At 38.9% G+C, this 18,107-nt stretch overlaps 1 pseudogene; it reads left to right on the top strand.

The window, feature by feature from the left end:
• LOC118807618 overlaps positions 1 to 16,751 on the top strand; it is an 85,901-nt pseudogene extending 69,150 nt beyond the window's left edge.
• Positions 16,752 to 18,107: the final 1,356 nt, after the last annotated feature.

Raw genomic sequence — 18,107 nt, 5'->3', positions numbered from 1 at the left:
TACTCACAGTTTTGTAAGGAGAGAGTGAACACTGCAAAGGTGAGTTAAACACACACACACTCTCACACACATACATACTTTACTGAGAAAAAAGTACAGCAGGAGATATACCATTTAACACAGCTTACAGAGAGGAAATGAGTGCAGTTGTGCAAAACATTTAAGTTCTTATTTGCATAGGAATCATATACATGAAAATTTTCAGTCTGGTTTTATTCCACATCATAATACAGAGACAGCGCTAGTAAAAGATTGCAAACGGTCTTTTATTATTCTCTGACCAAGGAAATGTCTTTGCTAGTCCTCTTTCATCTTAGTGCAGCATTTGACATGATAACCACTCTATATTACTATATAGACTAGAAAACCTTGTAGGAATAACAGGAATAGCTCTTTCCTGGTTCAGATCTTACCTCACTGATCGCTATCAGTTTGTTAACATGAACAGTGAATCATCTGTCTTCGCAAAAGTAAAGTATGGTGTACCACAAGGCTCTATTTTAGGACCTATGTTATTCACATTATATATGCTACCACTGGGCACCATTATCAGTAAACACGGCATCAATTTCCATTGCTATGCCAATGACACTCTGTTATATATATCAAGCAAACCAGATGATAAAATTCAACTTAGCAAGATTGAGGGCTGTATAAAAGACATAAAAGACTGGATGTCGAGTTACTTTCTCCTACTTAACTCAGATAAAACAGAGGTTCTGCTTCTTGGTCAAAAGCTGCTAGAAACAAACTGTCTAATTTAACTTTTAAATTTAATAGTTTCTCAGTTGCGTCAGGTTCATCTCTAAAAAAATCTCGGTGTCACGATAGATCCTGATCTGTCTTTCGATGCACATATAACGAATATTACTAGAATAGCCTTCTTGCATCTCTGCAATATTGCTAAATTAAGAAATGCATTATCTCTACAGGATGCAGAAAAGCTAGTTCATGCATTTATTACCTCAAGGCTAGATTACTGTAATGCCCTGCTGTCTGGATGTTCCAGCAAAACCCTTAACAAGCTTCAGTTAGTCCAGAATGCTGTAGCCAGAGTCTCACAAGAACCAGAAAGTTTGACCATATCAGCCCAGTTATCAAACCTTCACTGGTTGCCTGTTAAATTTCGTATTGATTACGAAATTCTTTTACTGACATACAAAGCTCTAAATGGACTTGCCCCTCAGTACCTGAGTGAACTATGAACTACTATGAACCTTCACACCTACCTACTATCACAAGGTGCTGGCTTATTATTAGTACCTAGAATTGACAAAGTTACATCGGGGGGGAAGAGCCACAGCCTAAGTCTAGGCTAAAAACTTACTTGTTTAGTCAAGCCTTTGGTAATTAGTTTTCCCTGTCAGATAAAAGGGGCAGATCTGGGGGTTCATGTTCATAGAGTATTATGGTTAACTGGAAGGATTGGTCATCCCGCTGCTTTCACGCACTCACTCAGGTTTGCTGACGGTGGAGTGGAGGGGCACCGAAATCTCAGGGAGCCTCATGTCTTTGTTACCTTTCTGGTTTCTCCCTTTTAGTTAGGCTGTAATAACTAGACCTGCCAGAGTCTCTGCTGCTCTGTTAATACTGTGATCTGTGATCAGTCACTCTTTACAGAACTAACCCTCTGTGTTTTTTCCTTTGCTTTGCCGTGTTGAACAGCTGCCCATCCTATGTGGTCTGATGCTGTTGCTTCTTCTGCCTTGATTAGGTGCCCACTGCTCGGCAGCCTTCTGGACTGGCTTGACCACCATTGAGCTTCATGCTGTTCAGCGCTGTGCAAACCTCACCCTCATGAACTGACCCTTCTGATGCTGCTGCTGCATAAACTAAAACCAATCTAATTAACCATTGCTCCGCCTGTTTTCCCCGTTTTGCATTATGATATTTTATACTAATGTTGTTTGCTATCTGGTGTCGACCAGAGGAGGATGGGTTCCCCTTTTGAGTCTTGGTTCCTCTCAAGGTTTCTTCCTCTTGCTGTTAGGGAGTTTTTCCTTGGCACTGTTGCTATTGGCGATGCTCATGGGGGCTTGGACCCGGATTTTTCTGTAAAGCTGCTTTGTGACAACACCTGTTGTAAAAAGCACTATATAAATAAATTTTGACTTTGACTTGAGTTGTGTTAAGTTGTGTTGACTGAGTGGTCTTGAATTGTGTAGAGATAACTGAGTTGTGTTGAGCTGATCAAAGTGGTGAGTTGACTGAGTGGTCTTGAATTGTTTAGAGTTAAGTGAGTGGTGTTGATAATGTAGAGATTATTGTGTTGAGCTGATTGAGGTGTGTAGAAATTATTTTTTGTTTTGTTGAGTTGTTGAGTTTTGTTGAGTTGTATATGGATGCTTATGTTGTATTCAGCTGATTGAGTTGTGTTGAGTGGATTGAGTTGTTGAGTTGTGTAGAGATGATTGAGTTGTGTTGAGCTGATTGCATAGTGTTGATGCAATTGTGTATAGATGCATATGTTGTATTGAGCTGATTGAGTTGAGTGGATTAAGTTGTGTTGAGTTGCATTTAGTTGATTGAGTTGTATGTGAGTTATGTGTCGAGTTCACTGAGATGTGTAGAGCTGTGTTGAGTTGACTGAGTTGTGTTTGATTGACCAAGTTGTGTTGTGTTTAGCTGATTAATTTAAGTTGATTGAATTGTCTTTAGTTGATTGACTTGATTGAGTTGTGTTAAGTTGTTTGTGTTGTTTTTAGTTGACCGAGTTGTGATACTGAGGGGTATCCAAAATCAAGGTCAACCAGTCCAAAGTCAAAAGCCAGATCACGAAAACAGTAACCATGAGGGAAGTTTAAAAACAAAGTCCAAAATCCAGAAAAGAAGGTCAAACCAGAAATCACAACAATACTAAGAGAGCAAGGCCAAAGGTACGCATCGAAAACAAACAAGGCAGTGGTCATACACAGAAAAGCAAACAAACAGACTGGAAAGTTCAGTAAGACTCTGTAAACAAAGGCAATACTTTGCAAAGATCCTATGCTAAAGCCCGGGCTTATATACTAAACAAACATGAAACATGTAACATGAAACAAGGAACAGGTGAAGTGAATCACTAATCAGGTGAAGCAAACTGGTGGAGAGTCATTGTGAGAGAGATCTGAAGTCACGTGATCAAGTGAGGAGTTCTAGAAGATGGAGACTAGGAAGAAGTGACCACTGGAATGGAGGAAAGCGTGACATAGTTTGTGTGTAATTGCTGAGAGTCTCACAGCAGGATTGTGTTGAGTTGAATTTATTGTTCTGTCACACTGATGTTGTTGTTTGTTTTTTTTTATTTACTGGCGGATCCCGAAGTCCTGAAACGTGGAATATTTCCGGAATGGATCATACCCAGCTGGCCGTGTGAGTTACTCAGTTCTGCATCAGCGTCTGTGATCTGACCTGTTTATATGCCAGAGTCTGATGCTTTGTGCGTGCGTGTGTGTGTGTGTGTAGTTATGCACAGGTGTGTGCCAGGCCTGAAGAAGAAGAAGGGGGGTGTAGTTGTCATTGCTAACAAAACTACCTTCACTTCCGGAGACGTCAACTTGAATTCCACTGACCTGCTGGAAGCATCAGTCAGTGTGTGTGTATGCGTGTGTGTATGTGTGTGTGTGTGTGAATGTCAGTGTTAAACTGTCAGTGAGAAGCTGAATAGTTTTTTTGTTTCTGCAAGTCCGACATTGTTGTAGAAGCTCAGGATTTGGCCCTGAGGATCTTTGAGCACTGGATCCTGCTGTGAGACTCTCATCCATTACACACCAACTAACAGCCTCGCACACTGCAAAAAACTACATAACACTGTAAAAAAAAACACTGCATACCACTGTACAACACTGCATGAAGATCTAACACACTGTACAGCGTTGCACTGTGAAAAGTACATGCAGTGACAACAACAAAGTGTAGAAAATTATATCAGATAATGATATACTTGCGAAAGCTACACACTGAGTGAGATTCTAAAAAAGAGCTAATGTAACAGATTGCATGCTGGCTAACTCACCTGGTATAAACAGTAAAAACATAAAAGTGAACAAAATTATGTCAGATAATGATGTACATGAGAGTATAGTGCTGCACACTGATCTGTAGTGTTAAAGTGTATATAACTTCAACAGTGATAGTGGAGTGAACTGTGTGTAGCTTCAGTTAGCAGCGAGCTAACATTGCAGTTAGCAAGCTGGCTATTTTGCCTACTATAGTAGTAAAAACACAAGCGTTGAGATGATAATACAGTTTCAGGACTGACTGTGTATCATACAGTCTCTCATTATGTGTTTATTTATAGTCAGTGGTGATGAACTGTTTAAAGGTTTGTGCATAAACACAGCTAAAATAGCTTTTTCTCAGTTTTGGTGGTTCAGTCAGAGCCTGTGTCTGAAACTGGGTCCCCTCCTCTCTAGTCAGTGCACTATTTTGGAGTTCCACTATTTTTTTGGTGGTGTCTGAACACATGCAGAAGATCCAGTGCACTCAAACAATCCCCTAGTGCACCGCAATAAGTAGTGAACAACCGATGTACCCTAGCAGATATGCGATACCCATAATGCACTGCATTGGTTGTTTTAAAGATTCACAAGCAACTTGCTAAACTTGGCTAAAACCAAACACTTCCTTTAGTTTTAGAAAGTATTTCACTCACAAAAAACACACACACACAAAAATGACCTGTATGTTTCCTTTTTTCTACAGCAAACAGGTTTCGGGCAGTATGGACACTAACGTTACTGCTACTGAGCGCTAATTGGTTAGCATTACTGTTACTGAGCGCTGATTGGTTAGCATTACTGTACTGAGTGCTAATTGGTTGGCATTACTGCTACTGAGTGCTGATTGGTTAGCATTACTGTACTGAGGGCTGATTCGTTGGCATTATTGCTACTGAGCATTGATTGGTTAGCATTACTGCTACTAGATGCTTATTAGTTAACATTACTGCTGCTGAGCACTTATTGGTTAGCATTACTGCTACTAAGTGCTGATTGGTTGGCATTACTGCTACCAAGTGCTGATTGGTTGGCATTACTACATTCTGCTCAAAGGTCACCCCCATTGAACTTCATTCAGGGTGACAAATTCTATTGAAAATAATGTAATTTTGCTTGCAAAGTTCGCTGGCAAACACAAGTATAAGTGCACCTTAAACCCTTTAATGTTCTGCTCAACTATTTGGTAGAGCACATTTTGAGTCACTATACACGCCACAAAGTGCCATCTCAACCGTTTGGTAGACGTGAATATTTAAAAAAATTGTGGGGTCAAAAAACGAAAAAAAAAAACACCAATTGTTTTTTATTATTATCCGGTGTGTGAACTTTGTGACGGCGCTGGGTCAGGTGACCCTGGCCGGGGCCTTCGCCTCCTACTACTGGGCCTTCAGGTGCGTTCACTATTCTTACTGCACCTGCTCCATTCCATAACTTCGCAATACCTGGCCTGCTCTGCTTTAAAGTGATAGTTTGGCAACAGTTCAAATTTACAGCTTTACCCTGAACACAACCGATCAGCCAAGGCATACTGTTGCTTCTTTAGTTTTAGCACTGGAGATACGAGGCTAGCACAGCTAGCAAGTAATAAAAGTTTAAACCCCACCAATTTGCATGGTGCTAACAGCATGCCTGAATTATCACACACTCGCTTCAGATGAGGGTGTGAGCCTGCTGCTGCTGCTGAAGAGCGTCCTGTAGGAAACCACTCAGGTGCCAGAATGTAACTGCTGCACCATTTAAGGTGGAACGAAAAATTTGTGGTTTCTGACACTGCATAGACCATAGAAACATTCAGCATAGCTAAAAACAGTAGCGGCAGCGCCTTGAAGCCTGAATTTCTTTTCTCCGTTTTCATAATAATGTGATTAATGATGTTCTTTCTCTCTCTCTCTCTCTCAGGTATAATACAGGCTCTTTGGCCTTCGGTTCTCTGATCCTCTCCATCATTCAGGTGATCAGGGTGATCCTGGAGTATTTGGAGCAGAAGCTGAAAGGTGAGCTGTTTTGCTCAGTGTGTTCAGATCAACAAGATCCTGCTTAATAAAAACAGCACTGACCAGTGGCTGGTCTATGCTGGTCTAAGACGTTCTATGCTGGTCTGTGCTGCTTTATGCTGGTCTGTGCTCGTCTAGGATGGTTTGATGCTGGTTAAGGTGGTCATCCCAGCATGGTTATCCTGGTTGACCAGCATACCAGCATCCAAAACACAACATATGCTGGTTTTGCTGGTCATTAGCCATGCTGGTCTATGCTGGTTTTTATAGCAAGGAAAATGAACCATTTAAGACGAAACATGACAAAATCAAACAGCTGATAAAAATAAATAAATAAAATATGTTGGGCTGCCATCCAGTCAGCTGCTTGTTGCAGTTATTTCAGTTATTATATAGTTGTTGTTATTTACAGGCTCTATAATTTATCTAAATTTGTCTTTATTTTGATCCATGCAGTTCTTAAAATATAATTGACCCCTGTGTTGTCTCTCTCTCCCAGTTGCTGAAAGAGTTGCTAAGTTCTTCCTGACCTGCCTGAAGTGCTGCTTCTGGTGTTTGGAGAAATGCATCAGGTTCCTTAACAGAAACGCCTACATCATGGTACAATTGTCTGTACTGACTGTTTGCGGTTCCTGTTTTTTCCTCTATCAGTACTTTTTGGATGTAAATAAATCACAGTACTTTTATGTTCACTTAAGTTCCTATCTAATACATTTGCAACATAGCTTTTTTATTTTTAAATAACCAATAGAGACCAAAACGTTCTGCTTTTCCCAACTTCCAAACCGAGGAAACTGTTAGCTTGCTAACTAAGCTAATCTTAGCTAGATAGCTCCTGTGTTCTTTTACTCATTTCTTTTCATTTTGACCTTTTGGAATAACAAACACAACAGCTCTTTATTAATCCTAAATCTGTTGTTTATATCGCTGTTGTCGGACGAAAACCTTGTATTTCCAAAATGATAACTTTACAGGAGAAGGAAAAAACCTACTTTACTTTTAATGTAAGCCAATGGAACCAGATTTTTACCAAGTCATTTTGGGTCATTTCTTTTAATCCATTCATCATGATCTTAACATACAACGTAAAGGGTAATAGCTGTTTTCAAATTATGTCAAAAATGTAAAAACATCAAAAATGGAGACACAAGGTTTTCTTCTGACAACATCGACATGTTTTACTTTAAGTGCTTGTTAGTTAGCTAATTTGGCCAGTGTCAGCTACCGTTCAAGCTAAGGTAATGGGGAACTCATTGATATCTTAGCATATTGGAACTTTAGCATAAAAATACTCAAGAACCTCAAAATAATTACTGTAGTTTTACTCCTATATTTCTCTTAAACCTATTTGTTCCTATTTATTCTTGAGTCATTTTCTTTATTAACACTTTTACTTTAAACACATTTATCACTAGGTAGCTTGATCTTACGGTAACACTTTCTTTGAAGGGTGTCTACATAACACATTCATATCACCCTACATAAACACTTCATAACATGTTCATGAATGCTTAAATCAACATTCATAAACTATACATGTTTTACATGATATTAATATGGACTATTATGTCATTTTACTGAAAGATGTTTTTCAAAATAAAAGTCCTCATTTTATTTATTATTTTCAGTGAAACTCCTCGTTTCTGGACTGTCAGCATAAAATGACCTGGCTTTATCCCTTTGGACAGAAAGTGTTTTGACACTTTTTGCCTAGACTTTCAACTTCTCAAGCATTTGTATTTTGCAATATGCTATTCTTTCTGCTTTTTAAACTAATTATTCATATATAAAATGTACTGTTCATTCAACACTCTATACGTTATTGTGGAAAATGTTACTTAAACTAAGTTTAACTTTCTTGAGGTAAATGCTAACACTGTTATCCCAATTACTTTGGAGGTTTTATTTTTAGTGATGTTCTTCCTCACTTACAGTTTTGGAGAAGGCACAAGTATAACTGTGCATTGGTTATCCTGTGTAACTGAGGTTAAATGTGACAAGCACTGTTATCACAAGGAATGATTCCTTTTTTGGCATTACTTCAAAGTACAATCAAGTGGTGGCTCTTTGACTTTCCTCACTCAGGGTGCTGATAATTTTGTAAGAAATGTCCTTTATAAATTTGCCTTGCTTTGCCTTCACCATAAAAGTGATGGAAGTCACGTTATCCTCACTAAAGTGCATGTTACATGAATGGATGGATCTTGAATGGAATGGATAAGTATTATGGGCCTGTCCCACCACCACACAAAGTTTGAGACTTTAAGTTGATTGACTGTACATAGCATATTTATGAGTAATTCACTGTCCATATAGTAAAGTGACATGCAAGACAACATTCATAAGTGATTCATAGCATTTTTAAGAGATGTTTACAAACCATGTGTATAAATAGTGATAGTGATTTACAGTTAAATATCTACAATTATTTTCCCTACCTTTGCAGCAAGACCCAATGACTGTGAAAAGGAGTCAATAAACACCACAAGTAGGAAGGTCCTTTTTTTATTGGCAAGACCACTGTTCAGAACAGGCACTTAAACATGCTGCTCAAACTCAAATCAGGGAACTACAAACTCTTCTGAACATGGAACTGCAAAATAGGCAAAAATAAAATAATCCTCCTTTACAGTAAAATAAAGCTCTGCTGATCGTTCAACACAGTTTCAATTATAAACGGTCTTAAACACTAGCCATATCTGCTAATTTACCCTTTAACCCTGCAGGCGTGCAGACTTCTGGTCACAGCAGGACAGTTAACAGTCTTGCCCAGCTAGCTAGTAAGTTAGCTAACAAAAAAGCGAAGGGAAAGATTTAAGACAAACATCGGTAATTTGGATACGAATGGACTAATATGAATTCATTATCACTCCAGTTGGTTTCCCGATATATTTAATTTGTAACGAGAAACTATCAAATACTGAAAAGTCGCGAGGCTGAAATTAGCTTTTCGTTCGCCAGCTTGTTTTTCGAATTTACCCATTCCACCTTAAATGCTGCAGCAGTTATATTCTGGCACCTCAGGCGTCATTTAAGGTGGAACGGGTAAATTCGAACAAAAAGCTGGCGAACGAGAAGCGACTTCAGCCTCGTAAAAAACGAACTTTGAGAGACATTTTACAAGAATTATTTTACTTTTTTACAAGATTATTTTACTTTTCGGCAAAGTTTCGTGGTGGAGGTGCGAGACACACGGCTAAAACTGAGCTAAAGGTTAAAGCAGAGCAAAGTAAGTCTTTCGTTTATATACTTTTAGCCTATACTAGCACATTAGCACATACTGAGACATATTACAGCCAGGATAGTAAAATTATTTTTGTTGACACTTCGCCGACCCCTGGTATAGACTACGTCACTAGCCAAACGTTAGCGAGTGTTTTAAGTGCACCTTGCATTTGGGACTAGCTTGTTTAACGTATCACTCCGCATCGCACTGCTGTGCGTCATAAGTAATGCTCATTTAGGCCCACTAACTACTTCAACTCGACTGGCACGGTCACAAAACAGTAAGCTAAGGTAAAGCAGTATCAGTTATTTTAAGTTCGAAAAAAAATAATGTTGTTAACAAGAGCCGCATAAGGTCTGTTAATCTTTGGGGCTTAACTGAATCATGTAATTTAGCTAATTAGGTGACGTTAACATTAGCTTGATGCATTTTAATAGCTAATGTAAGGTAGCGTTAGCCTGCTAGCTAGTTAGCAAAGTTTCTTGGCTACAGTAACTGATCATAAGCAAAGTAGCTAATTTAACTGCTGTACTGCTAGTTATAAATCATACCTCTGCTATGACAGTCTATCTAGCCCACTAACATAACGTTCATGCGCTTTCAGTATAAATAGGCTGATCCTGTACGTGTAGAACTCCACACATCTGACTGCTCTTGTTTGATCTTTTTATAGCCAGAAGAGGACAGACAACCAGCAGCAGTGCCAGTATCATGATATCTTCAGACTCTTGCAGTGACTTGTGCTGTTTTGTTTATTTTCTTCATATTTTTGTTTTGTTTTTCAGAGAATTTAAAATAATTTCAGTCTAAGAAGAAAAGGAGCAAAGTGAAGGCAATACCCCTTAAGTAATGGCCACATGAGGTGGTGTGTTTTATTTTTCGTTTTAGAAACGAGTTGAAGATTTTATTGAACACATCTATATTTTGCAGTTCCATGTTCAGAAGAGTTTGTAGTTCCCTGATTTGAGTTTGAGCAGCATGTTTAAGTGCCTGTTCTGAACAGTGGTCTTGCCAATAAAAAAAGGACCTTCCTACTTGTGGTGTTTATTGACTCCTTTTCACAGTCATTGGGTCTTGCTGCAAAGGTAGGGAAAATAATTGTAGATATTTAACTGTAAATCACTATCACTATTTATACACATGGTTTGTAAACATCTCTTAAAAATGCTATGAATCACTTATGAATGTTGTCTTGCATGTCACTTTACTATATGGACAGTGAATTACTCATAAATATGCTATGTACAGTCAATCAACTTAAAGTCTCAAACTTTGTGTGGTGGTGGGACAGGCCCATAATACTTATCCATTCCATTCAAGATCCATCCATTCATGTAACATGCACTTTAGTGAGGATAACGTGACTTCCATCACTTTTATGGTGAAGGCAAAGCAAGGCAAATTTATAAAGGACATTTCTTACAAAATTATCAGCACCCTGAGTGAGGAAAGTCAAAGAGCCACCACTTGATTGTACTTTGAAGTAATGCCAAAAAAGGAATCATTCCTTGTGATAACAGTGCTTGTCACATTTAACCTCAGTTACACAGGATAACCAATGCACAGTTATACTTGTGCCTTCTCCAAAACTGTAAGTGAGGAAGAACATCACTAAAAATAAAACCTCCAAAGTAATTGGGATAACAGTGTTAGCATTTACCTCAAGAAAGTTAAACTTAGTTTAAGTAACATTTTCCACAATAACGTATAGAGTGTTGAATGAACAGTACATTTTATATATGAATAATTAGTTTAAAAAGCAAAAAGAATAGCATATTGCAAAATACAAATGCTTGAGAAAAAAAAAAGTTGAAAGTCTAGGCAAAAAGTGTCAAAACACTTTCTGTCCAAAGGGATAAAGCCAGGTCATTTTATGCTGACAGTCCAGAAACGAGGAGTTTCACTGAAAATAATAAATAAAATGAGGACTTTTATTTTGAAAAACATCTTTCAGTAAAATGACATAATAGTCCATATTAATATCATGTAAAACATGTATAGTTTATGAATGTTGATTTAAGCATTCATGAACATGTTATGAAGTGTTTATGTAAGGTGATATTTATGTGTTATGTAGACACCCTTCAAAGAAAGTGTTACCGATCTCACTATGATTTATCACTCCTTACAGACTGTTAGAAAGCTGTACATTATACTTTTACCATTAGAGAGTAAAAGTAAGTGTACTTGCACTTGCTATCTAAGCTAATGTTAGCCAGATAACTGTGTTTTGACCATTTAGAATAACAAGCAGAAAAGCTCTATTAAATCTAAATCTGAGGTTTATGTTTTATTTTGAGTGCCTGTTAGCTAATTTAGCAAATGTCAGCTAATGTTCAAGCTAGGCTAATGGGTTAACTTATTATTACTGAAATCTTAGCATCTTAGTTGGAGCTTATTTGTGTGAGGAAAATGTTCCTTAAAGAAACTCACAGTGATTGTCAGAGTAGTTTTTACTCTTCTACTCTTTTTCTCTTAAATCTGTTTATTGTTCAGTCATTTATTAATACTTTTACTTGTATTGGAGTGAATGTATCACTACAGTGGTGGCTAATCTTAGTTAAGTAGGATTTTTACAGTGCTCCTGTTAGAAAGCTGTAAAGTTGATTTCAGTATTGATGACTCTGCATCTCAGAATTAAAGGTTAATAATGATTTTTCACTCATTCTCTCTCCCAGATCGCCATTTAAGGTAAAAACTTCTGCACGTCTACTAAGGACGCTTTCTTCCTCCTGATGAGGAACATTGTCCGGTGAGAGAAACTACACATCACACGGTGCTGTTACTCAGCCAGTATTAGACAGAGATAGTCGATTACAGAAGAATAATCAGCAGGAGTGATTGTACTTTGTTACCATACTGAATGTACTCTTACATAATTACACTTCTTAGAAAAAAAATCAGACTTTTATACTCCCTACAAATTTGTTTAAACATTATAGACAAGCTTTAGTTTTTGCAAAATATACATATAATTTACAGGTTTAAGCAGATCCCTTAGACATTTCACATAAGATGAATACTTAAGATGTTTTTTGTAAGTGGCCATAGGAGATTTTGCTAATGTATTATGCCAGTTGAGTTACCACACAATTCATTTTCAAAAAAGTTAGAGTTAAGGTTAAAAAAATAAATCCTGCCTCACTCTTGACTAAAAAATTCAGCTTTTAATTGAGTAAGATTTTGAAACAGTATACATTTTTTCTCTACTTTAATTTATTTTAGTGTTTTTTTTGTTTGTTTTTAATTATCAGTAATTGAATAGTTACTGTAATAAAGTCAAAGTGAGCTTTATTGTCATGTTTTTCTCATAACAGATGTGTTGAGAAAGAAACTAAATTAAAATCTTCAGTACATGCTGCTACATTTAACACACAACAGCAGCAGACAGACAATAAATACAATAAACTCAAACTATTCAAACACTATACAGTAAATTCTTCTCTAAACATTTACAAACTACAGCTATACAACTATACAGCCATTGAGCTCAGGACAATAGAGGAAACAGACCACAGTGTTGGTCCACAGCAACACTGACAGTTCTGTGTGTATATGTTTATCAATGCACTGATAATTTGCAGTAGTTTTGTAACGCAATCACCAACATCAATAAAACTGCAGACAGTGAGTGCAGTGAGTGCAGAAGTGAAAGTGCAGCAGATAAAGTGAGTATTGGGGCTGAGGTAGCAGATCATTGAGAACGTTTAAAGGTCCATCAGGTAGATCCGTTCAGCCGCCTGACCGACTGCAGGAAGAAACTGTTTCTGAGTCTGGAGGACTTGCCCCGCTGCTCAGTCGTCTCCTCCCAGATGGGAATGGTGTAAACAGTCCGTGTGATGCAAAGATCTTTTCCATAATAAACTCCTGTTTTGTGTTTCAGGGTGGCCGTGCTGGACAAAGTGACAGACTTCCTGTTGTGTCTGGGAAAGCTGCTGATGGTGGGGATCGTGGGTGAGTGCCGAGAGCGGCTGAATTAAATATAACAATAAAACTGAAAGCCGTTCCACACAAACTAAACCAAACCTCACAGAAAAGCAGGAATCTGCTGTTCACAAAACTGTTCACATAGTTTTTGTGTTGTCTCTGTTACACTTCACCTTTTTTTTATACTTCAAATGTTTTTCCTTCATTGAAACGCAACCAAAACAGTGAAATGCAGTGAACACACAAGACTGCATTTAAACAGTAAAATGCAGAAAATGAAACGTATAAGATTAATTACACTGATTTGACATTGTTTAAAGTGCTGCACAGTGTAAAACAGTATAGCTGTAACTTTATTACACTGCAAGGTGGACTGTTTTGAATTCAAAATCTGTTGAAATGATGTCAGTACTTCAAAAAAACGTGGGACAAGTGAGCAGACAAAAATACAGAAAAATGACAAAAAGAGGAAGAATAAAGTTGTAATGATTTCTGCTATGAGGAAAGGAACATGCTGTTTCAGCACGAACCTTGGGTTTATTCACTGCTATGTGGCCACAGCTTGCCTTACATAAGGGATGTGATGCTAAGCTAAGCCGTCAGCCCCTCTTGGACCCCACTTCTCTCCAGGAACTCAGCATAAACAGTCAGCTTAATTCTTGAACGAGTGGCCCAGGATGAGCTAGAAGAGACAGAAAGGTGAGGAGACATGTCAGCTGTCGAGTTCCTCTGTTTACAGTTTGTTGTAAATTGTTTCTGCAGCTCTCACTGTGATCTCAGCGTTTCTCACCACATATTCACCCACAGTTCGGGTTTTCACTTCTGGCATCAGCATCAAAACAGCTTGTGCAGCTTGCAGGATGTTAATTAGTGCAATCTGATGATTTGTTAAAATAATTTAGAAAAGTAGTAACTTTGGATGTGTTTTCTCTCCTGTCAGGAATCTACTCCTTCTTCTTCTTCACTGGAAAGATAAAGGATGTGGAGGAAGCGGCTCCGTCACTAAACTACTACTGGGCTCCCCTCCTGATGAGATCAGACACTCACTGTTCACTAGCTTTAGCATTATACCACAATAATACAGGCTGCATTCAGATCAGCTTTCTATTATTACTATTATTATTATCAGATCTATGAAATTGTTTAGCATTAGTATTTATGACATACCACAATAATACAGACTAGTTTAGATCAGCTTTCCATTCTTATAATCTCATTATTATAAGCATTCAGATCAGGTTATTATTCGTAGTATTAAGTACGTCTCCATGTTGGTAGGTGAGCTGTAACTCTGTGCTCTGATAGGGCTTGTCTTATCACCATTACTGCAGATACAGCCCTGCAGGTGGATAAACACCAATAAAACAGACAAGAATGACCATGAAAAAAAGTGAAAACAGGTGGACACTTTAGATACAGTCTCCAGCAAACACTATGAGGAGAAGATTAGCTTTATCTATGGACTGGATCCATATAATGTTAACCTTCATATCTCAAATATTCAGAGTTTGTGAGATTTTACACAAACTACTTAACACTGACTTATGAGTACTCCAGAAAAAAACATGTTTTACTGCCTTTGCTGGGTCAATTATGGCTTTATTATCTCATAATAACCCACATCTGCCAAATGAACTCAGAGTTTCCTGCCAAAATGGTAGCAGTGCGACTGCACAATGTCACTGGAATACTTTGAATGAGTATTAATGATATACCAAAATAATACAGGATCAGATCAGTTCTCAGGGATTTTTAGCATTAGCATTATTGATATAACCTAATAATACAGGCTTAGTTCCTGCTTTGTTGTTGTGGTATACCAGGATATACTACTATGTTACTGAATCAGATGTGTTTATGCTAGTGGGAGAAATATTAGCAGGTTGTTTCACTGCAGCTTGTGTTTGTCTCTTCAGACGGTGGTGTTTGGCACCTACCTCATCGCCCACGGCTTCTTCAGCGTCTACGCCATGTGTGTGGACACTCTGTTCCTGTGCTTCTGTGAGTGTTAAAGCTTTATATATTCTGGCAGAGAAAACGCAGCACTCAGCTTGCAGAAACAAAACCTTCTGTCAGGAGAGATACAATATGTTAAAAACTGACCCAAACATTTAGGGACACCTCACCATCTTCATGCTTTATCAGTGTTGACTGATTATTTAAGGTGAAAAAATTGAAAAATTAACGGTTAATGAACTCTTGACGCTTGACCGCTATGGTACGCTGCCATTTCCACTGGCAGTGCCAGAACTTTCCATCACTGCTCCATAAAAAGCAGTGGAATATCTGGTTTGCCGTCGACTGCCAACATGAAAAGGCTCTAAAATAGGTGTAAATATTTAAATGTGTGATACTGTTTCCCTCTAAATATCCCAGACTAGGCTTTAATTTGAGAATTTATTGTAAATCAGAAAAGAAAGCATGACCATTTGGACTCAAAGCACTTTGAAAAGCTACACGTGATGGGCATATAGTATATAACCAATAGAACACTGGAAGTGAATATAATCACAGCTGTGATTCGGTCACAGTAAATCATCCCAGCTATGATTTAATTCACTATAATTCACCTCCTCCAGTGTTCTGCTGCCCGTTTAACAACAGTTCTACAGAATAAACAACAAGTAATATTGTTTCAAATATGTGTTTTTAAAGGTGCCATTTTCCGAAAAAAAAAGTCGTTTCAGCAGCTTTTAGTAAAATGACTATTGTAATTACTTTGCAGCTGGTGAAAGGTGCAGGTATTGTAAAGAAAAATGTGCTGATATCAGGTAGAACAACATGTAAAGCAGAAAGAACATTTTTCAACCAATCAGGTTGGGTGGGTGGAGCTAAGTGTTAGGATTTTAACTGGTTTTATCCCCCTTACTGTATGTGCTGATGCTTTATGCTTACTGTAACACTCCTGGCTGTTTTCTCCTCTTTTCACTTCCACGTTTCTGAAATGCTTGTGAGCTCTTTTCGACTGGCTTTGAGTCTAATCTGTTTCTCTTTCTCTCTTTTCTGCATCATCTCGCTCTTCCCGCCCTGCTGCATCTATGCCACCTCTCCGCTCTCACTATAAACCACTAACCCAAAAACTGCGCCAACCCGAACCCGCCGCACCGAAGGCGAGGACCTAGAGAGGAATGACGGCTCGCCTGATGACCGTACTTCATGTCTCCTGAGCTGCACGAGATCCTGTCCACAAGCAAAGTAGAAGAGGTTGATCGTGCACCGATGGAGCAGGAGGAGGCGGTGCTGCTGCAGGAGAACGGTGAAGTCCATCTGAAGCAGCAGGATGTTCTCAAACAGGAGAATGAAGAGGAGGCGGCGCTGACGCAGGAGCCACCGCAGGAGGAGGCCACAGCGCCAAATAACCTGGAAGTGCAGGAGGAGAAAGCTGAAGAACAGGAGGTACAGCAGGAAGCAGCACTGCCGCTGGAGACTCCGCGAGAAATGGTGCATCAGAACGGCCCTCAGGAGGCTGAGGCGAAAGAGATGGAGGAACCAGAACAAGAACATCAGCAGCAGCAAGAGGAGCCACAGCCAGAGCTCCAGCAGCCAGCAGCTGAAGTGGAGGAAGTGAAGCCACAGGAGAACGGCCCTCAGGAGAGCGAGGCTCCACTAACACCTCAAGACTAACACTTATGCTAGCAGACTGCGCAGTCAGTCCAGTCTAGCAGAACAGAACCTCACAGCTAAAACCTGGTTTATTTCAAGTGATACTTTTGCAAAAAAATCTAGTTTACAACTAATGTAGTCAATCAGCCAAAACACATTTAGTTTTCCTTGAGGTTAGCACTGAAGCTACGAAGCTAATGTAGCTAACAAGTAATGGAACACCATTTAGCATGGGTTGTCCAAATCATCATTTGTCCATTTTACACTACATCATACATTTTCAGAAACCACAAGTCTTTTTGAAATGAACTTTTTGAAAAAGCTCCACACAAGCCGTTATGCATCTGTTTTCAGACCATGATGCATAGAAGTGCCTGTACAGAATGAATCTATAGATTAGCTCGGTGTGAAATTGCTTAGTTTAATCAGAACTCAAAAAAGCAGACAATAAGTAGAGAGAACCTCTCAGTAATGTCTTCTGAGTCTGTCATTAGAGGGCATCCCTGAGCAAGTCCAAAATGAATGGGTTTCTATGGAGCTTTTGTGCCAAATCACAGTTTTTAAATTCTTAATGATGTTTCATGCAGAAAAATGCACTAATCTGCTCAACACAGAACATCATGCAGTCTTTCAGCACTGCTGCTATATTTTCAAATTCCACTTATAGGGCTTTATGTACATTCATGATGTCAGTGAGAGCAAACAGCTTCACTCAGTTTACCAACCAATCAGCACACAGTGGCAGTAATGCTAACCAATCAGTAGCATTAACGCTAACCAATCAGCAATCAGTAGCAGTAATGCCAACCAATCAGCAATCTAACCAATCAGCACTCAGTAGCAGTAATGCCAACCAATAGCAGTCAGTAATGGCAACCAATCAGTAGCAGTAATGGCAGCCAATCAGTGCTCAGTAGCAGTAATGCTAACCAACCAGCGCTCAGTAGCAGTAACGCTAACCAATCAGCACTCAGTAGCAGTAATGCTATCCAAATAGTACTCAGTAGCAGTGATGTTAGCGTCCTGCTGCCCAAAACCTGTCGCCTGTAGAAAAACGGAAAGGTACAGGTAAGTATTCTATTAACTTTTTAGGGCTGCCAACTCCTCTCATGCAGTTTGGTCTAATCACATGTTCTCATGCCACACCGCACATTTCTCACACATTTTTACAAAATGACCTGCAGATCTGGCAGCAACAGTTTACCTGAATGCAAATGAAAGAGATCATGCTGGCTAGTCAGTTACTGCTGGTCCATGTGTGTTGTAGATCAGTGGAGGCGGGGCTGGTTTCCATAGCAACGGGGAACCAGTGCGTGAACTGGCCACAGAGCACTTGTCGGAGAACAGAGAAAACCTTCACTAATCACACGCCAGACA

The sequence above is a fragment of the Colossoma macropomum genome, unplaced genomic scaffold (genome assembly GCF_904425465.1).
Source record: "Colossoma macropomum unplaced genomic scaffold, Colossoma_macropomum, whole genome shotgun sequence".
Taxonomy (NCBI): Eukaryota; Metazoa; Chordata; class Actinopteri; order Characiformes; family Serrasalmidae; genus Colossoma; species Colossoma macropomum.
This window is presented reverse-complemented; position numbering and strand designations above follow the sequence as displayed.